Raw genomic sequence first — 26,756 nt, 5'->3', positions numbered from 1 at the left:
TTCTGTTTTGAGGCATTTTCAGCTGTTTTTGGGATGTGTCATATTTTGACATTTTTGCCATACTATAGCCTTGCCTTTTCGGTCATTTTTTTCAATATGCTACATCATGTTGTTTTTGGCCTTTTTTGTAACTTTCTATGGTATGGCGTGTCTCGGGACGCTATTTTCTTCTGTTTTGACGTGTTTTCAGCTGTTTTTGGGACGTGTCATATTTTGACATTTTTGCCATACTATAGCCTTGCCTTTTCGATCATTTTTTCAACATGCTGTATGATGGTGTTTTTGTCCATTTTTGCAACTTTCTATGGTATGGCGTTCCTCTGCACACAATTTCGTGTTGTTTTGAGGTGTTTTCGGCTGTTTTTGGGACGTGTCATATTTTGACATTTTTGCCATACTATAGCCTTGCCTTTTTGTTCATTTTTTTCAAGATTCTATATCATGTTGTTTTTTGCCTTTTTTGCAACTTTCTATGGTATGGCGTGTCTCGGGACGCTATTTTCTTCTGTTTTGACGTGTTTTCAGCTGTTTTTGGGACGTGTCATATTTTGACATTTTTGCCATACTATAGCCTTGCCTTTTCAATCATTTTTTCAACATGCTGTATGATGGTGTTTTTGTCCATTTTTGCAACTTTCTATGGTATGGCGTTCCTCGGCACGCAATTTCCTGTTGTTTTGAGGTGTTTTCAGCTGTTTTTGGGACGTGTCATATTTTGACATTTTTGCCATACTATAGCCTTGCCTTTTCGTTCATTTTTTTTCAATATACAGTATCATGTTGTTTTTGGCCATTTTTGCAACTTTCTATGGTATGGCGTGTCTCTGCACGCTATTTTCTTCTGTTTTGACTTGTTTTCAGCTGTTTTTGGGACGTGTCATATTTTGACATTTTTGCCATACTATAGCCTTGCCTTTTCGATCATTTTTTCAACATGCTGTATGATGGTGTTTTTGTCCATTTTTGCAACTTTCTATGCTATGGCGTTCCTTGGGACGCAATTTCCTGTTGTTTTGAGGTGTTTTCACCTGTTTTTGGGACGTGTCATATTTTGACATTTTTGCCATACTATAGCCTTGCCTTTTCGATCATTTTTTCAACATGCTGTCTGATGGTGTTTTGTCCATTTTTGCAACTTTCTATTCTATGGCGTTCCTCTGCACACAATTTCGTGTTGTTTTGAGGTGTTTTCGGCTGTTTTTGGGACGTGTCATATTTTGACATTTTTGCCATACTATAGCCTTGCCTTTTTGTTCATTTTTTTCAAGATTCTATATCATGTTGTTTTTTGCCTTTTTTGCAACTCTCTATGCTATGGCGTGTCTCGACACGCTATTTTCTTCTGTTTTGAGGCATTTTCAGCTGTTTTTGGGATGTGTCATATTTTGACATTTTTGCCATACTATAGCCTTGCCTTTTCGGTCATTTTTTTCAATATGCTACATCATGTTGTTTTTGGCCTTTTTTGTAACTTTCTATGGTATGGCGTGTCTCGGGACGCTATTTTCTTCTGTTTTGACGTGTTTTCAGCTGTTTTTGGGACGTGTCATATTTTGACATTTTTGCCATACTATAGCCTTGCCTTTTCGATCATTTTTTCAACATGCTGTATGATGGTGTTTTTGTCCATTTTTGCAACTTTCTATGCTATGGCGTTCCTCTGCACACAATTTCGTGTTGTTTTGAGGTGTTTTCGGCTGTTTTTGGGACGTGTCATATTTTGACATTTTTGCCATACTATAGCCTTTCCTTTTTGTTCATTTTTTTCAAGATTCTATATCATGTTGTTTTTTGCCTTTTTTGCAACTCTCTATGCTATGGCGTGTCTCGACACGCTATTTTCTTCTGTTTTGAGGCATTTTCAGCTGTTTTTGGGACGTGTCATATTTTGACATTTTTGCCATACTATAGCCTTGCCTTTTCGGTCATTTTTTTCAATATGCTACATCATGTTGTTTTTGGCCTTTTTTGCAACTTTCTATGGTATGGCGTGTCTCGGGACGCTATTTTCTTCTGTTTTGACGTGTTTTCAGCTGTTTTTGGGACGTGTCATATTTTGACATTTTTGCCATACTATAGCCTTGCCTTTTCGATCATTTTTTCAACATGCTGTATGATGGTGTTTTTGTCCATTTTTGCAACTTTCTATGCTATGGCGTTCCTCGGCACGCAATTTCCTGTTGTTTTGAGGTGTTTTCAGCTGTTTTTGGGACGTGTCATATTTTGACATTTTTGCCATACTATAGCCTTGCCTTTTTGTTCATTTTTTTCAAGATTCTATATCATGTTGTTTTTTGCCTTTTTTGCAACTCTCTATGCTATGGCGTGTCTCGACACGCTATTTTCTTCTGTTTTGAGGCATTTTCAGCTGTTTTTGGGATGTGTCATATTTTGACATTTTTGCCATACTATAGCCTTGCCTTTTCGGTTATTTTTTCAACATGTTGTATCATGGTGTTTTTGGCCATTTTTGCAACTTTCTATGGTATGGCGTGTCTCTGCACGCTATTTTCTTCTGTTTTGCCGTGTTTTCAGCTGTTTTTGGGACATGTCATATTTTGACATTTTTGTCATACTATAGCCTTGCCTTTTCGATCATTTTTTCAACATGCTGTATGATGGTGTTTTTGTCCATTTTTGCAACTTTCTATGGTATGGTGTTCCTCGGCACGCAATTTCCTGTTGTTTTGAGGTGTTTTCAGCTGTTTTTGGGACGTGTCATATTTTGACATTTTTGCCATACTATAGCCTTGCCTTTTTGGTCATTTTTTCAACATGTTGTATCATGGTGTTTTTGGCCATTTTTGCAACTTTATATGGTATGGCGTGTGAATGAACGCTATTTTCTTCTGTTTTGAGGTGTTTTCAGCTGTTTTTGGGACGTGTCATATTTTGACATTTTTGCCATACTATAGCCTTGCCTTTTCGATCATTTTTTCAACATGCTGTATGATGGTGTTTTTGTCCATTTTTGCAACTTTCTATGCGATGGCGTTCCTCGGCACGCAATTTCCTGTTGTTTTGAGGTGTTTTCAGCTGTTTTTGGGACGTGTCATATTTTGACATTTTTGCCATACTATAGCCTTGCCTTTTTGGTCATTTTTTCAACATGTTGTATCATGGTGTTTTTGGCCATTTTTGCAACTTTATATGGTATGGCGTGTGAATGAACGCTATTTTCTTCTGTTTTGAGGTGTTTTCAGCTGTTTTTGGGACGTGTCATATTTTGGCATTTTTGCCATACTATAGCCTTGCCTTTTCGATCATTTTTTCAACATGCTGTATGATGGTGTTTTTGTCCATTTTTGCAACTTTCTATGCTATGGGGTTCCTCGGCACACAATTTCCTGTTGTTTTGAGGTGTTTTCAGCTGTTTTTGGGACGTGTCATATTTTGACATTTTTGCCATACTATAGCCTTGCCTTTTCAGTCATATTTTTTCAATATACTATATCATGTTGTTTTTGGCCATTTTTGCAACTTTCTATGGTATGGCGTGTCTCTGCACGCTATTTTCTTCTGTTTTGAGGTGTTTTCAGCTGTTTTTGGGACGTGTCATATTTTGGCATTTTTGCCATACTATAGCCTTGCCTTTTCGATCATTTTTTCAACATGCTGTATGATGGTGTTTTTGTCCATTTTTGCAACTTTCTATGCTATGGCGTTCCTCTGCACACAATTTCGTGTTGTTTTGAGGTGTTTTCGGCTGTTTTTGGGACGTGTCATATTTTGACATTTTTGCCATACTATAGCCTTTCCTTTTTGTTCATTTTTTTCAAGATTCTATATCATGTTGTTTTTTGCCTTTTTTGCAACTCTCTATGCTATGGCGTGTCTCGACACGCTATTTTCTTCTGTTTTGAGGCATTTTCAGCTGTTTTTGGGACGTGTCATATTTTGACATTTTTGCCATACTATAGCCTTGCCTTTTCGGTCATTTTTTTCAATATGCTACATCATGTTGTTTTTGGCCTTTTTTGCAACTTTCTATGGTATGGCGTGTCTCGGGACGCTATTTTCTTCTGTTTTGACGTGTTTTCAGCTGTTTTTGGGACGTGTCATATTTTGACATTTTTGCCATACTATAGCCTTGCCTTTTCGATCATTTTTTCAACATGCTGTATGATGGTGTTTTTGTCCATTTTGCAACTTTCTATGCTATGGCGTTCCTCGGCACGCAATTTCCTGTTGTTTTGAGGTGTTTTCAGCTGTTTTTGGGACGTGTCATATTTTGACATTTTTGCCATACTATAGCCTTGCCTTTTTGTTCATTTTTTTCAAGATTCTATATCATGTTGTTTTTTGCCTTTTTTGCAACTCTCTATGCTATGGCGTGTCTCGACACGCTATTTTCTTCTGTTTTGAGGCATTTTCAGCTGTTTTTGGGATGTGTCATATTTTGACATTTTTGCCATACTATAGCCTTGCCTTTTTCGGTTATTTTTCAACATGTTGTATCATGGTGTTTTTGGCCATTTTGCAACTTTCTATGGTATGGCGTGTCTCTGCACGCTTATTTTCTTCTGTTTTGCGTGTTTTCAGCTGTTTTGGGACATGTCATATTTTGACATTTTGTCATACTATAGCCTTGCCTTTTCGATCATTTTTTCAACATGCTGTATGATGGTGTTTTTGTCCATTTTTGCAACTTTCTATGGTATGGTGTTCCTCGGCACGCAATTTCCTGTTGTTTTGAGGTGTTTTCAGCTGTTTTTGGGACGTGTCATATTTTGACATTTTTGCCATACTATAGCCTTGCCTTTTTGGTCATTTTTTCAACATGTTGTATCATGGTGTTTTTGGCCATTTTTGCAACTTTATATGGTATGGCGTGTGAATGAACGCTATTTTCTTCTGTTTTGAGGTGTTTTCAGCTGTTTTTGGGACGTGTCATATTTTGACATTTTTGCCATACTATAGCCTTGCCTTTTCGATCATTTTTTCAAAATGCTGTATGTTAGGGTTTTTGTGTATATTTTCAACTTTCTATGCGATGTATGCCTCGGCACGCAATTTCCTGTTGTTTTGAGGTGTTTTCAGCTGTTTTTGGGACGTGTCATATTTTGACATTTTTGCCATACTATAGCCTTGCCTTTTTGGTCATTTTTTCAACATGTTGTATCATGGTGTTTTTGGCCATTTTTGCAACTTTATATGGTATGGCGTGTGAATGAACGCTATTTTCTTCTGTTTTGAGGTGTTTTCAGCTGTTTTTGGGACGTGTCATATTTTGGCATTTTTGCCATACTATAGCCTTGCCTTTTCGATCATTTTTTCAACATGCTGTATGATGGTGTTTTTGTCCATTTTTGCAACTTTCTATGCTATGGGGTTCCTCGGCACACAATTTCCTGTTGTTTTGAGGTGTTTTCAGCTGTTTTTGGGACGTGTCATATTTTGACATTTTTGCCATACTATAGCCTTGCCTTTTCAGTCATATTTTTTCAATATACTATATCATGTTGTTTTTGGCCATTTTTGCAACTTTCTATGGTATGGCGTGTCTCTGCACGCTATTTTCTTCTGTTTTGAGGTGTTTTCAGCTGTTTTTGGGACGTGTCATATTTTGGCATTTTTGCCATACTATAGCCTTGCCTTTTCGATCATTTTTTCAACATGCTGTATGATGGTGTTTTTGTCCATTTTTGCAACTTTCTATGCGATGGCGTTCCTCGGCACGCAATTTCCTGTTGTTTTGAGGTGTTTTCAGCTGTTTTTGGGACGTGTCATATTTTGACATTTTTGCCATACTATAGCCTTGCCTTTTTGGTCATTTTTTCAACATGTTGTATCATGGTGTTTTTGGCCATTTTTGCAACTTTATATGGTATGGCGTGTGAATGAACGCTATTTTCTTCTGTTTTGAGGTGTTTTCAGCTGTTTTTGGGACGTGTCATATTTTGGCATTTTTGCCATACTATAGCCTTGCCTTTTCGATCATTTTTTCAACATGCTGTATGATGGTGTTTTTGTCCATTTTTGCAACTTTCTATGCTATGGGGTTCCTCGGCACACAATTTCCTGTTGTTTTGAGGTGTTTTCAGCTGTTTTTGGGACGTGTCATATTTTGACATTTTTGCCATACTATAGCCTTGCCTTTTCAGTCATTTTTTTCAATATACTATATCATGTTGTTTTTGGCCATTTTTGCAACTTTCTATGGTATGGCGTGTCTCTGCACGCTATTTTCTTCTGTTTTGCCGTGTTTTCAGCTGTTTTTGGGACGTGTCATATTTTGACATTTTTGCCATACTATAGCCTTGCTTTTTCGATCATTTTTCCAACATGTTGTATCATGGTGTTTTTGTCCATTTTTGCAACTTTCTATGCTATGGCGTTCCTCGGCACGCAATTTCCTGTTGTTTTGAGGTGTTTTCAGCTGTTTTTGGGACGTGTCATATTTTGACATTTTTGCCATACTATAGCCTTGCCTTTTTGGTCATTTTTTTCAAGATTCTATATCATGTTGTTTTTTGCCTTTTTTGCAACTCTCTATGCTATGGCGTGTCTCGACACGCTATTTTCTTCTGTTTTGAGGTGTTTTCAGCTGTTTTTGGGACGTGTCATATTTTGACATTTTTGCCATACTATAGCCTTGCCTTTTCAGTCATTTTTTTCAATATACTATATCATGTTGTTTTTGGCCATTTTTGCAACTTTCTATGGTATGGCGTGTCTCTGCACGCTATTTTCTTCTGTTTTGACTTGTTTTCAGCTGTTTTTGGGACGTGTCATATTTTGACATTTTTGCCATACTATAGCCTTGCCTTTTCGATCATTTTTTCAACATGCTGTATGATGGTGTTTTTGTCCATTTTTGCAAATTTCTATGCTATGGCGTTCCTTGGGACGCAATTTCCTGTTGTTTTGAGGTGTTTTCACCTGTTTTTGGGACGTGTCATATTTTGACATTTTTGCCATACTATAGCCTTGCCTTTTTGTTCATTTTTTTCAATATGCTACATCATGTTGTTTTTGGCCTTTTTTGCAACTTTCTATGGTATGGCGTGTCTCGGGACGCTATTTTCTTCTGTTTTGACGTGTTTTCAGCTGTTTTTGGGACGTGTCATATTTTGACATTTTTGCCATACTATAGCCTTGCCTTTTCAATCATTTTTTCAACATGCTGTATGATGGTGTTTTTGTCCATTTTTGCAACTTTCTATGGTATGGCGTTCCTCGGCACGCAATTTCCTGTTGTTTTGAGGTGTTTTCAGCTGTTTTTGGGACGTGTCATATTTTGACATTTTTGCCATACTATAGCCTTGCCTTTTCGTTCATTTTTTTTCAATATACAGTATCATGTTGTTTTTGGCCATTTTTGCAACTTTCTGTGCTGTGGCGTGTCTCGGGACGCTATTTTCTTCTGTTTTGAGGCATTTTCAGCTGTTTTTGGGACGTGTCATATTTTGACATTTTTGCCATACTATAGCCTTGCCTTTTCGGTCATTTTTTCAACTTGTTGTATCATGGTGTTTTTGGCCATTTTTCCAACTTTCTATGGTATGGCGTGTCTCTGCACGCTATTTTCTTCTGTTTTGACGTGTTTTCAGCTGTTTTTGGGACATGTCATATTTTGACATTTTTGTCATACTATAGCCTTGCCTTTTCGATCATTTTTTCAACATGCTGTATGATGGTGTTTTTGTCCATTTTGCAACTTTCTATGGTATGGTGTTCCTCGCACGCATAATTTCCTGTTGTTTTGAGGTGTTTTCAGCTGTTTTTGGGACGTGTCATATTTTGACATTTTTGCCATACTATAGCCTTGCCTTTTCGGTCATTTTTTCAACATGTTGTATCATGGTGTTTTTGGCCATTTTTGCAACTTTATATGGTATGGCGTGTGAATGAACGCTATTTTCTTCTGTTTTGACGTGTTTTCAGCTGTTTTTGGGACGTGTCATATTTTGACATTTTTGCCATACTATAGCCTTGCCTTTTCGATCATTTTTTCAACATGCTGTATGATGGTGTTTTTGTCCATTTTTGCAACTTTCTATTCTATGGCGTTCCTCTGTACACAATTTCGTGTTGTTTTGAGGTGTTTTCGGCTGTTTTTGGGACGTGTCATATTTTGACATTTTTGCCATACTATAGCCTTGCCTTTTTGTTCATTTTTTTCAAGATTCTATATCATGTTGTTTTTTGCCTTTTGCAACTCTCTATGCTATGGCGTGTCTCGACATCGCTATTTTCTTCTGTTTTGAGGCATTTTCAGCTGTTTTTGGATGTGTCATATTTTGACATTTTTGCCATACTATAGCCTTGCCTTTTCGGTCATTTTTTTCAATATGCTACATCATGTTGTTTTTGGCCTTTTTTGCAACTTTCTATGGTATTGCGTGTCTCGGACGCTTATTTTCTTCTGTTTTGGCGTGTTTTCAGCTGTTTTTGGGACGTGTCATATTTTGACATTTTTGCCATACTATAGCCTTGTTTTTCGATCATTTTTTCAACATGCTGTATGATGGTGTTTTTGTCCATTTTGCAACTTTCTATGCTATGGCGTTCCTCGGCACGCAATTTCCTGTTGTTTTGAGGTGTTTTCAGCTGTTTTTGGGACGTGTCATATTTTGACATTTTTGCCATACTATAGCCTTGCCTTTTTGTTCATTTTTTTCAAGATTCTATATCATGTTGTTTTTTGCCTTTTTGCAACTCTCTATGCTATGGCGTGTCTCGACATCGCTATTTTCTTCTGTTTTGAGGCATTTTCAGCTGTTTTTTGGGATGTGTCATATTTTGACATTTTTGCCATACTATAGCCTTGCCTTTTTCGTTCATTTTTTCAATATGCTACATCATGTTGTTTTTGGCCTTTTTGCAACTTTCTGTGCTGTGGCGTGTCTCGGGACGCTATTTTCTTCTGTTTTGAGGCATTTTCAGCTGTTTTTGGGACGTGTCATATTTTGACATTTTTGCCATACTATAGCCTTGCCTTTTCGGTCATTTTTTCAACATGTTGTATCATGGTGTTTTTGTCCATTTTGCAACTTTCTATGGTATGGTGTGTCTCGGCACGCAATTTCCTGTTGTTTTGAGGTGTTTTCAGCTGTTTTTGGGACGTGTCATATTTTGACATTTTTGCCATACTATAGCCTTGCCTTTTCGGTCATTTTTCAACATGTTGTATCATGGTGTTTTTGGCCATTTTTGCAACTTTATATGGTATGGCGTGAATGAACGCTATTTTCTTCTGTTTTGACGTGTTTTCAGCTGTTTTTGGGACGTGTCATATTTTGACATTTTGCCATACTATAGCCTTGCCTTTTTCGATCATTTTTCAACATGCTGTATGATGGTGTTTTTGTCCATTTTGCAACTTTCTATTCTATGGCGTTCCTCTGTACACAATTTCGTGTTGTTTTGAGGTGTTTTCGGCTGTTTTTGGGACGTGTCATATTTTGACATTTTGCCATACTATAGCCTTGCCTTTTTGTTCATTTTTTTCAAGATTCTATATCATGTTGTTTTTTGCCTTTTTTGCAACTCTCTATGCTATGGCGTGTCTCGACACGCTATTTTCTTCTGTTTTGAGGCATTTTCAGCTGTTTTTGGGATGTGTCATATTTTGACATTTTTGCCATACTATAGCCTTGCCTTTTCGGTCATTTTTTCAATATGCTACATCATGTTGTTTTTGGCCTTTTTGCAACTTTCTATGGTATGGCGTGTCTCGGGACGCTATTTTCTTCTGTTTTGACGTGTTTTCAGCTGTTTTTGGGACGTGTCATATTTTGACATTTTTGCCATACTATAGCCTTGCCTTTTCGATCATTTTTTCAACATGCTGTATGATGGTGTTTTTGTCCATTTTTGCAACTTTCTATGCTATGGCGTTCCTCGGCACGCAATTTCCTGTTGTTTTGAGGTGTTTTCAGCTGTTTTTGGGACGTGTCATATTTTGACATTTTTGCCATACTATAGCCTTGCCTTTTTGTTCATTTTTTTCAAGATTCTATATCATGTTGTTTTTTGCCTTTTTTGCAACTCTCTATGCTATGGCGTGTCTCGACACGCTATTTTCTTCTGTTTTGAGGCATTTTCAGCTGTTTTTGGGATGTGTCATATTTTGACATTTTTGCCATACTATAGCCTTGCCTTTTCGGTCATTTTTTCAACATGTTGTATCATGGTGTTTTTGGCCATTTTTGCAACTTTCTATGGTATGGCGTGTCTCTGCACGCTATTTTCTTCTGTTTTGAGGCATTTTCAGCTGTTTTTGGGACGTGTCATATTTTGACATTTTTGCCATACTATAGCCTTGCCTTTTCGGTCATTTTTTCAACATGTTGTATCATGGTGTTTTTGGCCATTTTTGCAACTTTATATGGTATGGCGTGTGAATGAACGCTATTTTCTTCTGTTTTGACGTGTTTTCAGCTGTTTTTGGGACGTGTCATATTTTGACATTTTTGCCATACTATAGCCTTGCCTTTTCGATCATTTTTTCAACATGCTGTATGATGGTGTTTTTGTCCATTTTTGCAACTTTCTATTCTATGGCGTTCCTCTGTACACAATTTCGTGTTGTTTTGAGGTGTTTTCGGCTGTTTTTGGGACGTGTCATATTTTGACATTTTTGCCATACTATAGCCTTGCCTTTTTGTTCATTTTTTTCAAGATTCTATATCATGTTGTTTTTTGCCTTTTTTGCAACTCTCTATGCTATGGCGTGTCTCGACACGCTATTTTCTTCTGTTTTGAGGCATTTTCAGCTGTTTTTGGGATGTGTCATATTTTGACATTTTTGCCATACTATAGCCTTGCCTTTTCGGTCATTTTTTTCAATATGCTACATCATGTTGTTTTTGGCCTTTTTTGCAACTTTCTATGGTATGGCGTGTCTCGGGACGCTATTTTCTTCTGTTTTGACGTGTTTTCAGCTGTTTTTGGGACGTGTCATATTTTGACATTTTTGCCATACTATAGCCTTGCCTTTTCGATCATTTTTTCAACATGCTGTATGATGGTGTTTTTGTCCATTTTTGCAACTTTCTATGCTATGGCGTTCCTCGGCACGCAATTTCCTGTTGTTTTGAGGTGTTTTCAGCTGTTTTTGGGACGTGTCATATTTTGACATTTTTGCCATACTATAGCCTTGCCTTTTTGTTCATTTTTTTCAAGATTCTATATCATGTTGTTTTTTGCCTTTTTTGCAACTCTCTATGCTATGGCGTGTCTCGACACGCTATTTTCTTCTGTTTTGAGGCATTTTCAGCTGTTTTTGGGATGTGTCATATTTTGACATTTTTGCCATACTATAGCCTTGCCTTTTCGTTCATTTTTTTCAATATGCTACATCATGTTGTTTTTGGCCTTTTTTGCAACTTTCTGTGCTGTGGCGTGTCTCGGGACGCTATTTTCTTCTGTTTTGAGGCATTTTCAGCTGTTTTTGGGACGTGTCATATTTTGACATTTTTGCCATACTATAGCCTTGCCTTTTCGGTCATTTTTTCAACTTGTTGTATCATGGTGTTTTTGGCCATTTTTCCAACTTTCTATGGTATGGCGTGTCTCTGCACGCTATTTTCTTCTGTTTTGACGTGTTTTCAGCTGTTTTTGGGACATGTCATATTTTGACATTTTTGTCATACTATAGCCTTGCCTTTTCGATCATTTTTTCAACATGCTGTATGATGGTGTTTTTGTCCATTTTTGCAACTTTCTATGGTATGGTGTTCCTCGGCACGCAATTTCCTGTTGTTTTGAGGTGTTTTCAGCTGTTTTTGGGACGTGTCATATTTTGACATTTTTGCCATACTATAGCCTTGCCTTTTCGGTCATTTTTTCAACATGTTGTATCATGGTGTTTTTGGCCATTTTTGCAACTTTATATGGTATGGCGTGTGAATGAACGCTATTTTCTTCTGTTTTGACGTGTTTTCAGCTGTTTTTGGGACGTGTCATATTTTGACATTTTTGCCATACTATAGCCTTGCCTTTTCGATCATTTTTTCAACATGCTGTATGATGGTGTTTTTGTCCATTTTTGCAACTTTCTATTCTATGGCGTTCCTCTGTACACAATTTCGTGTTGTTTTGAGGTGTTTTCGGCTGTTTTTGGGACGTGTCATATTTTGACATTTTTGCCATACTATAGCCTTGCCTTTTTGTTCATTTTTTTCAAGATTCTATATCATGTTGTTTTTTGCCTTTTTTGCAACTCTCTATGCTATGGCGTGTCTCGACACGCTATTTTCTTCTGTTTTGAGGCATTTTCAGCTGTTTTTGGGATGTGTCATATTTTGACATTTTTGCCATACTATAGCCTTGCCTTTTCGGTCATTTTTTTCAATATGCTACATCATGTTGTTTTTGGCCTTTTTTGCAACTTTCTATGGTATGGCGTGTCTCGGGACGCTATTTTCTTCTGTTTTGACGTGTTTTCAGCTGTTTTTGGGACGTGTCATATTTTGACATTTTTGCCATACTATAGCCTTGCCTTTTCGATCATTTTTTCAACATGCTGTATGATGGTGTTTTTGTCCATTTTTGCAACTTTCTATGCTATGGCGTTCCTCGGCACGCAATTTCCTGTTGTTTTGAGGTGTTTTCAGCTGTTTTTGGGACGTGTCATATTTTGACATTTTTGCCATACTATAGCCTTGCCTTTTTGTTCATTTTTTTCAAGATTCTATATCATGTTGTTTTTTGCCTTTTTTGCAACTCTCTATGCTATGGCGTGTCTCGACACGCTATTTTCTTCTGTTTTGAGGCATTTTCAGCTGTTTTTGGGATGTGTCATATTTTGACATTTTTGCCATACTATAGCCTTGCCTTTTCGGTCATTTTTTCAACATGTTGTATCATGGTGTTTTTGGCCATTTTTGCAACTTTCTATGGTATGGCGTGTCTCTGCACGCTATTTTCTTCTGTTTTGACTTGTTTTCAGCTGTTTTTGGGACGTGTCATATTTTGACATTTTTGCCATACTATAGCCTTGCCTTTTCGATCATTTTTTCAACATGCTGTATGATGGTGTTTTTGTCCATTTTTGCAACTTTCTATGCTATGGCGTTCCTCTGCACACAATTTCGTGTTGTTTTGAGGTGTTTTCAGCTGTTTTTGGGACGTGTCATATTTTGACATTTTTGCCATACTATAGCCTTGCCTTTTCAGTCATTTTTTTCAATATACTATATCATGTTGTTTTTGGCCATTTTTGCAACTTTCTATGGTATGGCGTGTCTCTGCACGCTATTTTCTTCTGTTTTGACGTGTTTTCAGCTGTTTTTGGGACGTGTCATATTTTGACATTTTTGCCATACTATAGCCTTGCCTTTTCGATCATTTTTTCAACATGCTGTATGATGGTGTTTTTGTCCATTTTTGCAACTTTCTATGCTATGGCGTGTCTCGGCACGCAATTTCCTGTTGTTTTGAGGTGTTTTCAGCTGTTTTTGGGACGTGTCATATTTTGACATTTTTGCCATACTATAGCCTTGCCTTTTTGTTCATTTTTTTCAAGATTCTATATCATGTTGTTTTTTTGCCTTTTTTGCAACTTTCTATGCTATGGCGTTCCTCTGCACACAATTTCGTGTTGTTTTGAGGTGTTTTCAGCTGTTTTTGGGACGTGTCATATTTTGACATTTTTGCCATACTATAGCCTTGCCTTTTCAGTCATTTTTTTCAATATACTATATCATGTTGTTTTTGGCCATTTTTGCAACTTTCTATGGTATGGCGTGTCTCTGCACTTTTCTTTCTTCTGTTTTGACGTGTTTTCAGCTGTTTTTGGGACGTGTCATATTTTGACATTTTTGCCATACTATAGCCTTGCCTTTTCGATCATTTTTTCAACATGCTGTATGATGGTGTTTTTGTCCATTTTTGCAACTTTCTATGCTATGGCGTGTCTCGGCACGCAATTTCCTGTTGTTTTGAGGTGTTTTCAGCTGTTTTTGGGACGTGTCATATTTTGACATTTTTGCCATACTATAGCCTTGCCTTTTTGTTCATTTTTTTCAAGATTCTATATCATGTTGTTTTTTGCCTTTTTTGCAACTCTCTATGCTATGGCGTGTCTCGACACGCTATTTTCTTCTGTTTTGAAGCATTTTCAGCTGTTTTTGGGACGTGTCATATTTTGACATTTTTGCCATACTATAGCCTTGCCTTTTCGGTCATTTTTTCAACATGTTGTATCATGGTGTTTTTGGCCATTTTTGCAACTTTCTATGGTATGATGTGTCTCGGCACGCCATTTTATGCTGTTTTGAGGTGTTTTCAGCTGTTTTTGGAACATGTCATGTTTTGACAATTTTGCCATACTATAGCTTCACTTTTCATTCATTTTTTCAACATGCTATATCATGGTATTTGTTATAACCCACAGATGTTAAGTCTGGGGACAAAGGGACGCAACACAGCATTGTGGTGTTAAACAGGCGGGAAAGCCATTTATTGTTCAGTACGATTAAGAATGAGTGAACTGCTCCAGCATCAAATGGGCAGCACATCAAACAACAAAACAAAGGGAGAGGGCAGTTGGTGGCGGCCAATCAATGAATTCAATAAAACAGTTATCAAGCCTATTGTGTTAAACAAATGAATATCTGGATGTGGTGCGATGGCAACAAGTGTTAAACGTGAAACACAACAAAAGTTATACTAGAGCCCAGCTCCCTCATACAAGAGATGACATGAAGTACGGAGTTAAGAATCACAAGTTTATATTAATCACGCCATCACAATACCGAGGAGAACTGCTCATGGGTAAGAACAGCTGCCCCCTGGCAAAGGGGGCGACAACAGAAAACACATGACTGAAGCAAGCGCTCATCAAAAGGGAGGATGGCGGGACCACTGGCACCACAATTGTTTGGCAGGAAGGCATGCTGTAGGAGGACGAAAAACAGGCCACAGGCAGAGGAACACCCCAGGGTACAGAAGGAAGGAATCCCCAATAACATGGCGAACCTCCGATGATGTCATCAGTAACGGTGCCTGAAAAATGAGACAGCCACAACCCCCATACACAAAACGACCAAAAAAACGCTGGCGCCGTAACAGTGTTATTGTCCGGTGTTACAACATTCTATACTATGGCGTGTCTCGGCACGCAATTTCCTGTTGTTTTGAGGTGTTATCAGCTGTTTTTGGGACGTGTCATATTTTGACATTTTTGCCATACTATAGCCTTGCCTTTTCGATCATTTTTTCAATATGCTATATCATGTTGTTTTTGGCCTTTTTTGCAACTTTCTATGCCATGGTGTGTCTCGGCACACAATTTCCTGTTGTTTTGAGGTGTTTTCAGCTGTTTTTGGGACGTGTCATATTTTGACATTTTTGCCTTACTATAGCCTTGCCTTTTCGGTCATTTCTTCAACATGCTATATCATGGTGTTTTTGGCCATTTTTGCAACTTTCTATGCTGTGGCGTGTCTCGGGACGCTATTTTATGCTGTTTTGAGGTGTTTTCTGCTGTTTTTGGGATTTGTCATATTTTGACATTTTTGCCATACTATAGCCTTGCCTTTTCAGTCATTTCGTCAACATGCTATATCATGGTGTTTTGGGCCATTTTTGCAACTTTCTATGCTATGGCGTGTCTCGGCACGCAATTTCCTGTTGTTTTGAGGTGTTTTCAGCTGTTTTTGGGACGTGTCATATTTCGACATTTTTGCCTTACTATAGCCTTGCCTTTTTGGTCATTTTTTTCAATATGCTATATCACGTTGATTTTGGCCTTTTTTGCAACTTTCTATTCTATGGCGTGTCTCGGCACGCAATTTCCTTCTGTTTTGAGGTGTTTTCAGCTGTTTTTGGGACGTGTCATATTTTGACATTTTTGCCTTACTATAGCCTTGCCTTTTCGGTAATTTTTTCAACATGCTGTATCATGTTGTTTTTGGCCTTTTTTGCAACTTTCTATGCTATGGCGTGTCTCGGCACCCTATTTTATGCTGTTTTGAGGTGTTTTCAACTGTTTTTGGGACGTGTCATATTTTGACATTTTTGCCATACTATAGCCTTGCCTTTTCGGTCATTTTTTTCCATATGCAGTATCATGTTGTTTTTGGCCATTTTTGCAACTTTCTATGCTGTGGCGTGTCTCGGGACGCTATTTTATGCTGTTTTGAGGTGTTTTCTGCTGTTTTTGGGATTTGTCATATTTTGACATTTTTGCCATACTATAGCCTTGCCTTTTCTGTCATTTCTTCAACATGCTGTATGATGGTGTTTTTGTCCATTTTTGCAACTTTCTATGGTATGGCGTGTCTCAGCACGCAATTTCCTGTTGTTTTGAGGTGTTTTCAGCTGTTTTTGGGACGTGTCATATTTTGACATTTTTGCCATACTATAGCCTTGCCTTTTCGTTAATTTTTTTCAATATGCTATATCACGTTGATTTTGGCCTTTTTTGCAACTTTCTATTCTATGGCGTGTCTCGGGATGCTATTTTATGTTGTTTTGAGGTGTTTTCAACTGTTTTTGGGACGTGTCATATTTTGACATTTTTGCCATACTATAGCCTTGCCTTTTCGGTAATTTTTTCAACATGCTGTATCATGTTGTTTTTGGCCTTTTTTGCAACTTTCTATGCTATGGCGTGTCTCGGCACCCTATTTTATGCTGTTTTGAGGTGTTTTCTGCTGTTTTTGGGATTTGTCATATTTTGACATTTTGCCATACTATAGCCTTGCTTTTCTGTCATTTCTTCAACATGCTATATCATGGTGTTTTTGGCCATTTTTGCAACTTTCTATGGTATGGCGTGTCTCGGCACGCAATTTCCTGTTGTTTTGAGGTGTTTTCAGCTGTTTTTGGGACGTGTCATATTTTGACATTTTTGCCATACTATAGCCTTGCCTTTTCGGTCATTTTTTTCAATATGCTATATCACGTTGATTTTGGCCTTTTTTGCAACTTTCTATTCTATGGCGTGTCTCGGGATGCTATTTTATGCTGTTTTGAGGTGTTTTCAACAGTTTTTGGGACGTGTCATATTTTGACATTTTTGCCATACTATAGCCTTGCCTTTTCGGTCATTTCTTCAACATGCTATATCATGGTGTTTTTGGCCATTTTTGCAACTTTATATGGTATGGCGTGTCTCGGGATGCTATTTTATGTTGTTTTGAGGTGTTTTCAACTGTTTTTGGGACGTGTCATATTTTGACATTTTTGCCATACTATAGCCTTGCCTTTTCGTTCATTTTTTTCCATATGCTATATCACGTTGATTTTGGCCTTTTTTGCAACTTTCTATTCTATGGCGTGTCTCGGGATGCTATTTTATGCTGTTTTGAGGTGTTTTCAGCTGTTTTGGGACGTGTCATATTTTTACATTTTTGCCATACTATAGCCTTGCCTTTTCGGTAATTTTTTCAACATGCTGTATCATGTTGTTTTTGGCCTTTTTTGCAACTTTCTGTGCTGTGGCGTGTCTTGGCACCCTATTTTATGCTGTTTTGAGGTGTTTTCTGCTGTTTTTGGGATTTGTCATATTTTGACATTTTTGCCATACTATAGCCTTGCTTTTCTGTCATTTCTTCAGCATGCTATATCATGGTGTTTTGGGCCATTTTTGCAACTTTCTATGGTATGGCGTGTCTCGGCACGCAATTTCCTGTTGTTTTGAGGTGTTTTCCGCTGTTTTTGGGACGTGTCATATTTTGACATTTTTGCCATACTATAGCCTTGCCTTTTTCGTTCATTTTTTCAATATGCTATATCACGTTGATTTTGGCCTTTTTTGCAACTTTCTATTCTATGGCGTGTCTCGGGATGCTATTTTATGCTGTTTTGAGGTGTTTTCAACTGTTTTTGGGACGTGTCATATTTTGACATTTTTGCCATACTATAGCCTTGCCTTTTTCGGTCATTTCTTCAACATGCTATATCATGGTGTTTTTGGCCATTTTGCAACTTTCTATGGTATGGCGTGTCTCGCACGTAATTTCCTGTTGTTTTGAGGTGTTTTCAGCTGTTTTTGGGACGTGTCATATTTTGACATTTTTACCATACTATAGCCTTGCCTTTTCGGTCATTTTTTTCAATATGCTATATCACGTTGATTTTGGCCTTTTTTGCAACTTTCTATTCTATGGCGTGTCTCGGGATGCTATTTTATGTTGTTTTGAGGTGTTTTCAGCTGTTTTTGGGACGTGTCATATTTTGACATTTTTCGCCATACTATAGCCTTACCTTTTCAGTCATTTTTTCAACATGCTATATTATGATGTTTCTGGCCGTTTTTGAAACATTCTATGCTATCGCATGTCTTGGCATGCTATTTTATGCTGTTGTGAGGTGTTTTCAGCTGTTTTTGGGACGTGTCATATTTTGACATTTTTGCCATACTATAGCCTTGCCTTTTCTTTCTTTTTTTTAATATGCTATATCATGGTGATTTTGGCCATTTTTGCAACTTTCTATTCTATGGCGTGTCTCGATGCTATTTTATGTTGTTTTGAGGTGTTTTCAGCTGTTTTTGGGACGTGTCATATTTTGACATTTTTGCCATACTATAGCCTTGCCTTTTCGTTCATTTTTTTCAATATGCTATATCACGTTGATTTTGGCCTTTTTTGCAACTTTCTATTCTATGGCGTGTCTCGGGATGCTATTTTATGTTGTTTTGAGGTGTTTTCAACTGTTTTTGGGACGTGTCATATTTTGACATTTTTGCCATACTATAGCCTTGCCTTTTTCGGTCATTTTTTCAATATGCTATATCATGTTGATTTTGGCCATTTTGCAACTTTCTATTCTATGGCGTGTCTCGGGATGCTATTTTATGTTCTTTTAAGGTGATTTAAGCTGTTTTTGGAACGTGCCGTATTCTGACATTTTTAGCCTTGCCTTTTCGGTAATTTTTTCAACATGCTGTATCATGTTGTTTTTGGCCTTTTTGCAACTTTCTATTCTGTGGCGTGTCTCGGGATTCTATTTTATGCTGTTTTGAGGTGTTTTCTGCTGTTTTTGGGATTTGTCATATTTTGACATTTTTGCCATACTATAGCCTTGCTTTTCTGTCATTTCTTCAACATGCTATATCATGGTGTTTTGGGCCATTTTTGCAACTTTCTATGGTATGGCGTGTCTCGGCACGCAATTTCCTGTTGTTTTGAGGTGTTTTCCGCTGTTTTTGGGACGTGTCATATTTTGACATTTTTGCCATACTATAGCCTTGCCTTTTCGTTCATTTTTTTCAATATGCTATATCACGTTGATTTTGGCCTTTTTTGCAACTTTCTATTCTATGGCGTGTCTCGGGATGCTATTTTATGTTGTTTTGAGGTGTTTTCAACTGTTTTTGGGACGTGTCATATTTTGACATTTTTGCCATACTATAGCCTTGCCTTTTCGGTCATTTTTTTCAATATGCTATATCACGTTGATTTTGGCCTTTTTTGCAACTTTCTATTCTATGGCGTGTCTCGGGATGCTATTTTATGTTGTTTTGAGGTGTGTTCAGCAGTTGTTGGGTCGGGTCATATTTTGACATTTGCAGGGATAGTGTAGCCTTGCCTTTTCGGTCATTTTTTCAACATGCTATATCATGTTGATTTTGGCCATTTTGCAACTTTCTATTCTATGGCGTGTCTTGGCACCCTATTTTATGCTGTTTTGAGGTGTTTTCTGCTGTTTTTGGGATTTGTCATATTTTGACATTTTTGCCATACTATAGCCTTGCTTTTCTGTCATTTCTTCAACATGCTATATCATGGTGTTTTGGGCCATTTTTGCAACTTTCTATGGTATGGCGTGTCTCGGCACGCAATTTCCTGTTGTTTTGAGGTGTTTTCCGCTGTTTTTGGGACGTGTCATATTTTGACATTTTTGCCATACTATAGCCTTGCCTTTTCGTTCATTTTTTTCAATATGCTATATCACGTTGATTTTGGCCTTTTTTGCAACTTTCTATTCTATGGCGTGTCTCGGGATGCTATTTTATGCTGTTTTGAGGTGTTTTCAACTGTTTTTGGGACGTGTCATATTTTGACATTTTTGCCATACTATAGCCTTGCCTTTTCGGTCATTTCTTCAACATGCTATATCATGGTGTTTTTGGCCATTTTTGCAACTTTCTATGGTATGGCGTGTCTCGGCACGTAATTTCCTGTTGTTTTGAGGTGTTTTCAGCTGTTTTTGGGACGTGTCATATTTTGACATTTTTACCATACTATAGCCTTGCCTTTTCGTTCATTTTTTTCAATATGCTATATCACGTTGATTTTGGCCTTTTTTGCAACTTTCTATTCTATGGCGTGTCTCGGGATGCTATTTTATGTTGTTTTGAGGTGTTTTCAGCTGTTTTTGGGACGTGTCATATTTTGACATTTTTGCCATACTATAGCCTTGCCTTTTCGGTAATTTTTTCAACATGCTGTATCATGTTGTTTTTGGCCTTTTTTGCAACTTTCTGTGCTGTGGCGTGTCTTGGCACCCTATTTTATGCTGTTTTGAGGTGTTTTCTGCTGTTTTTGGGATTTGTCATATTTTGACATTTTTGCCATACTATAGCCTTGCTTTTCTGTCATTTCTTCAACATGCTATATCATGGTGTTTTGGGCCATTTTTGCAACTTTCTATGGTATGGCGTGTCTCGGCACGCAATTTCCTGTTGTTTTGAGGTGTTTTCCGCTGTTTTTGGGACGTGTCATATTTTGACATTTTTGCCATACTATAGCCTTGCCTTTTCGTTCATTTTTTTCAATATGCTATATCACGTTGATTTTGGCCTTTTTTGCAACTTTCTATTCTATGGCGTGTCTCGGGATGCTATTTTATGCTGTTTTGAGGTGTTTTCAACTGTTTTTGGGACGTGTCATATTTTGACATTTTTGCCATACTATAGCCTTGCCTTTTCGGTCATTTCTTCAACATGCTATATCATGGTGTTTTTGGCCATTTTTGCAACTTTCTATGGTATGGCGTGTCTCGGCACGTAATTTCCTGTTGTTTTGAGGTGTTTTCAGCTGTTTTTGGGACGTGTCATATTTTGACATTTTTACCATACTATAAGCCTTGCCTTTTCGGTCATTTTTTTCAATATGCTATATCACGTTGATTTTGGCCTTTTTTGCAACTTTCTATTCTATGGCGTGTCTCGGGATGCTATTTTATGTTGTTTTGAGGTGTTTTCAGCTGTTTTTGGGACGTGTCATATTTTGACATTTTTGCCATACTATAGCCTTGCTTTTTCGGTCATTTTTTTCAATATGCTATATCACGTTGATTTTGGCCATTTTTGCAACTTTCTATTCTATGGCGTGTCTCGGGATGCTATTTTATGCTGTTTTGAGGTGTTTTCAACTGTTTTTGGGACGTGTCATATTTTGACATTTTTGCCATACTATAGCCTTGCTTTTTCGGTCATTTTTTTCAATATGCTATATCACGTTGATTTTGGCCATTTTTGCAACTTTCTATTCTATGGCGTGTCTCGGGATGCTATTTTATGCTGTTTTGAGGTGTTTTCAACTGTTTTTGGGACGTGTCATATTTTGACATTTTTGCCATACTATAGCCTTGCCTTTTCGTTCATTTTTTTCAATATGCTATATCACGTTGATTTTGGCCTTTTTTGCAACTTTCTATTCTATGGCGTGTCTCGGGATGCTATTTTATGCTGTTTTGAGGTGTTTTCAACAGTTTTTGGGACGTGTCATATTTTGACATTTTTGCCATACTATAGCCTTGCCTTTTCGTTCATTTTTTTTCAATATACAGTATCATGTTGTTTTTGGCCATTTTTGCAACTTTCTATGCTGTGGCGTGTCTCGGGATGCTATTTTATGCTGTTTTGAGGTGTTTTCTGCTGTTTTTGGGATTTGTCATATTTTGACATTTTTGCCATACTATAGCCTTGCCTTTTCTGTCATTTCTTCAACATGCTATATCATGGTGTTTTTGGCCTTTTTTGCAACTTTCTATTCTATGGCGTGTCTCGGGATGCTATTTTATGCTGTTTTGAGGTGTTTTCAACTGTTTTTGGGACGTGTCATATTTTGACATTTTTGCCATACTATAGCCTTGCCTTTTCGGTCATTTCTTCAACATGCTATATCATGGTGTTTTTGGCCATTTTTGCAACTTTCTATGGTATGGCGTGTCTCGGCACGTAATTTCCTGTTGTTTTGAGGTGTTTTCAGCTGTTTTTGGGACGTGTCATATTTTGACATTTTTACCATACTATAGCCTTGCCTTTTCGGTCATTTTTTTCAATATGCTATATCACGTTGATTTTGGCCTTTTTTGCAACTTTCTATTCTATGGCGTGTCTCGGGATGCTATTTTATGTTGTTTTGAGGTGTTTTCAGCTGTTTTTGGGACGTGTCATATTTTGACATTTTTGCCATACTATAGCCTTGCTTTTTCGGTCATTTTTTTCAATATGCTATATCACGTTGATTTTGGCCATTTTTGCAACTTTCTATTCTATGGCGTGTCTCGGGATGCTATTTTATGCTGTTTTGAGGTGTTTTCAACTGTTTTTGGGACGTGTCATATTTTGACATTTTTGCCATACTATAGCCTTTGCTTTTTCGGTCATTTTTCGATATGCTATATCACGTTGATTTTGGCCATTTTTGCAACTTTCTATTCTATGGCGTGTCTCGGGATGCTATTTTATGCTGTTTTGAGGTGTTTTCAACTGTTTTTGGGACGTGTCATATTTTGACATTTTTGCCATACTATAGCCTTGCCTTTTTCGTTTCATTTTTTCAATATGCTATATCACGTTGATTTTGGCCTTTTTTGCAACTTTCTATTCTATGGCGTGTCTCGGGATGCTATTTTATGCTGTTTTGAGGTGTTTTCAACAGTTTTTGGGACGTGTCATATTTTGACATTTTTGCCATACTATAGCCTTGCCTTTTCGTTCATTTTTTTTCAATATACAGTATCATGTTGTTTTTGGCCATTTTTGCAACTTTCTATGCTGTGGCGTGTCTCGGGATGCTATTTTATGCTGTTTTGAGGTGTTTTCTGCTGTTTTTGGGATTTGTCATATTTTGACATTTTTGCCATACTATAGCCTTGCCTTTTCTGTCATTTCTTCAACATGCTATATCATGGTGTTTTTGGCCATTTTTGCAACTTTCTATGGTATGGTGTGTCTCGGCACGCAATTTCCTGTTGTTTTGAGGTGTTTTCAGCTGTTTTTGGGACGTGTCATATTTTGACATTTTGCCATACTATAGCCTTGCCTTTTCGGTCATTTTTTTCAATATGCTATATCACGTTGATTTTGGCCATTTTTGCAACTTTCTATTCTATGGCGTGTCTCGGGATGCTATTTTATGCTGTTTTGAGGTGTTTTCAACTGTTTTTGGGACGTGTCATATTTTGACATTTTTGCCATACTATAGCCTTGCCTTTTCGTTCATTTTTTTTCAATATACTGTATCATGTTGTCTTTGGCCATTTTTGCAACTTTCTATGCTGTGGCGTGTCTCGGGATGCTATTTTATGCTGTTTTGAGGTGTTTTCTGCTGTTTTTGGGATTTGTCATATTTTGACATTTTTGCCATACTATAGCCTTGCCTTTTCGGTCATTTCTTCAACATGCTATATCATGGTGTTTTTTGCCATTTTTGCAACTTTCTATGGTATGGCGTGTCTCGGCACGCAATTTCCTGTTGTTTTGAGGTGTTTTCAGCTGTTTTTGGGACGTGTCATATTTTGACATTTTTGCCATACTATAGCCTTGCCTTTTCGGCCATTTTTTTCCATATGCTATATCACGTTGATTTTGGCCTTTTTTGCAACTTTCTATTCTTTGGCGTGTCTCGGATGCTATTTTATGCTGTTTTGAGGTGTTTTCAACAGTTTTTGGGACGTGTCATATTTTGACATTTTGCCATACTATAGCCTTGCCTTTTCTGTCATTTCTTCAACATGCTATATCATGGTGTTTTTGGCCATTTTTGCAACTTTCTATGCTATGGCGTGTCTCGGGATGCTATTTTATGCTGTTTTAGGTGTTTTCAGCTGTTTTTGGGACGTGTCATATTTTGACATTTTTGCCATACTATAGCCTTGCCTTTTCGGTCATTTTTTTCCATATGCTATATCATGGTGTTTTTGGCCTTTTTTGCAACTTTCTATTCTATGGCGTGTCTCGGGATGCTATTTTATGCTGTTTTGAGGTGTTTTCAGCTGTTTTTGGGACGTGTCATATTTTGACATTTTTGCCATACTATAGCCTTGCCTTTTCGTTCATTTTTTTCCATATGCTATATCACGTTGATTTTGGCCTTTTTTGCAACTTTCTATTCTATGGCGTGTCTCGGGATGCTATTTTATGCTGTTTTGAGGTGTTTTCAACAGTTTTTGGGACGTGTCATATTTTGACATTTTTGCCATACTATAGCCTTGCCTTTTCGGTCATTTCTTCAACATGCTATATCATGGTGTTTTTGGCCATTTTTGCAACTTTCTATGCTATGGCGTGTCTCGGGACGCTATTTTATGCTGTTTTAGGTGTTTTCAGCTGTTTTTGGGACGTGTCATATTTTGACATTTTTGCCATACTATAGCCTTGCCTTTTCGGTCATTTTTTTCCATATGCTATATCATGGTGTTTTTGGCCTTTTTTGCAACTTTCTATTCTATGGCATGTCTCGGGATGCTATTTTATGCTGTTTTGAGGTGTTTTCAGCTGTTTTTGGGACGTGTCATATTTTGACATTTTTGCCATACTATAGCCTTGCCTTTTCGTTCATTTTTTTCCATATGCTATATCACGTTGATTTTGGCCTTTTTTGCAACTTTCTATTCTATGGCGTTTCTCGGGATGCTATTTTATGCTGTTTTGAGGTGTTTTCAGCTGTTTTTGGGACGTGTCATATTTTGACATTTTTGCCATACTATAGCCTTGCCTTTTCGGTAATTTTTTCAACATGCTGTATCATGTTGTTTTTGGCCTTTTTTGCAACTTTCTATGCTATGGCGTGTCTTGGCACCCTATTTTATGCTGTTTTGAGGTGTTTTCTGCTGTTTTTGGGATTTGTCATATTTTGACATTTTTGCCATACTATAGCCTTGCTTTTCTGTCATTTCTTCAACATGCTATATCATGGTGTTTTGGGCCATTTTTGCAACTTTCTATGGTATGGCGTGTCTCGGCACGCAATTTCCTGTTGTTTTGAGGTGTTTTCCGCTGTTTTTGGGACGTGTCATATTTTGACATTTTTGCCATACTATAGCCTTGCCTTTTCGTTCATTTTTTTCCATATGCTATATCACGTTGATTTTGGCCTTTTTGCAACTTTCTATTCTATGGCGTTTCTCGGGATGCTATTTTATGCTGTTTTGAGGTGTTTTCAGCTGTTTTTGGGACGTGTCATATTTTGACATTTTTGCCATACTATAGCCTTGCCTTTTCGGTAATTTTTTCAACATGCTGTATCATGTTGTTTTTGGCCTTTTTTGCAACTTTCTATGCTATGGCGTGTCTTGGCACCCTATTTTATGCTGTTTTGAGGTGTTTTCTGCTGTTTTTGGGATTTGTCATATTTTGACATTTTTGCCATACTATAGCCTTGCTTTTCTGTCATTTCTTCAACATGCTATATCATGGTGTTTTGGGCCATTTTTGCAACTTTCTATGGTATGGCGTGTCTCGGCACGCAATTTCCTGTTGTTTTGAGGTGTTTTCCCCTGTTTTTGGGACGTGTCATATTTTGACATTTTTGCCATACTATAGCCTTGCCTTTTCGTTCATTTTTTTCAATATGCTATATCACGTTGATTTTGGCCTTTTTTGCAACTTTCTATTCTATGGCGTGTCTCGGGATGCTATTTTATGCTGTTTTGAGGTGTGTTCAACTGTTTTTGGGACGTGTCATATTTTGACATTTTTGCCATACTATAGCCTTGCCTTTTCAGTCATTTCTTCAACATGCTATATCATGGTGTTTTTGGCCATTTTGCAACTTTCTATGGTATGGCGTGTCTCGCACGTAATTTCCTGTTGTTTTGAGGTGTTTTCAGCTGTTTTTGGGACGTGTCATATTTTAACATTTTGCCATACTATAGCCTTGCCTTTTTCGGTCATTTTTTCAATATGCTATATCACGTTGATTTTGGCCATTTTGCAACTTTCTATGGTATGGCGTGTCTCGATGCTATTTTATGTTGTTTTGAGGTGTTTTCAGCTGTTTTTGGGACGTGTCATATTTTGACATTTTTGCCATACTATAGCCTTGCTTTTTCGGTCATTTTTTTCAATATGCTATATCACGTTGATTTTGGCCTTTTTTGCAACTTTCTATGCTATGGCGTGTCTCAGGATGCTATTTTATGCTGTTTTGAGGTGTTTTCAACAGTTTTTGGGACGTGTCATATTTTGACATTTTTGCCATACTATAGCCTTGCCTTTTCGGTCATTTCTTCAACATGCTATATCATGGTGTTTTTGGCCATTTTTGCAACTTTCTATGCTATGGCGTGTCTCGGGACGCTATTTTATGCTGTTTTAGGTGTTTTCAGCTGTTTTTGGGACGTGTCATATTTTGACATTTTTGCCATACTATAGCCTTGCCTTTTCGTTCATTTTTTTTCAATATACAGTATCATGTTGTTTTTGGCCATTTTTGCAACTTTCTATGCTGTGGCGTGTCTCGGGACGCTATTTTATGCTGTTTTGAGGTGTTTTCTGCTGTTTTTGGGATTTGTCATATTTTGACATTTTTGCCATACTATAGCCTTGCTTTTCTGTCATTTCTTCAACATGCTATATCATGGTGTTTTTGGCCATTTTTGCAACTTTCTATGGTATGGCGTGT

At 37.4% G+C, this 26,756-nt stretch overlaps 1 protein-coding gene across 3 annotated transcripts in view; it reads left to right on the top strand.

The window, feature by feature from the left end:
* dpep1 (dipeptidase 1) overlaps positions 1–26,756 on the top strand; it is a 91,308-nt gene that overhangs the window by 51,893 nt on the left and 12,659 nt on the right. The gene's annotated exons all lie outside the window — the stretch shown is intronic.

Source organism: Plectropomus leopardus, chromosome 1, assembly GCF_026936395.1.
Source record: "Plectropomus leopardus strain MGB_pleo_1.0 chromosome 1, ASM2693639v1, whole genome shotgun sequence".
Classification (NCBI taxonomy): domain Eukaryota; kingdom Metazoa; phylum Chordata; class Actinopteri; order Perciformes; family Serranidae; genus Plectropomus; species Plectropomus leopardus.
The sequence above is the reverse complement of the archived record's forward strand: the minus strand, read 5'-3'. Positions and strand labels throughout refer to the sequence as shown.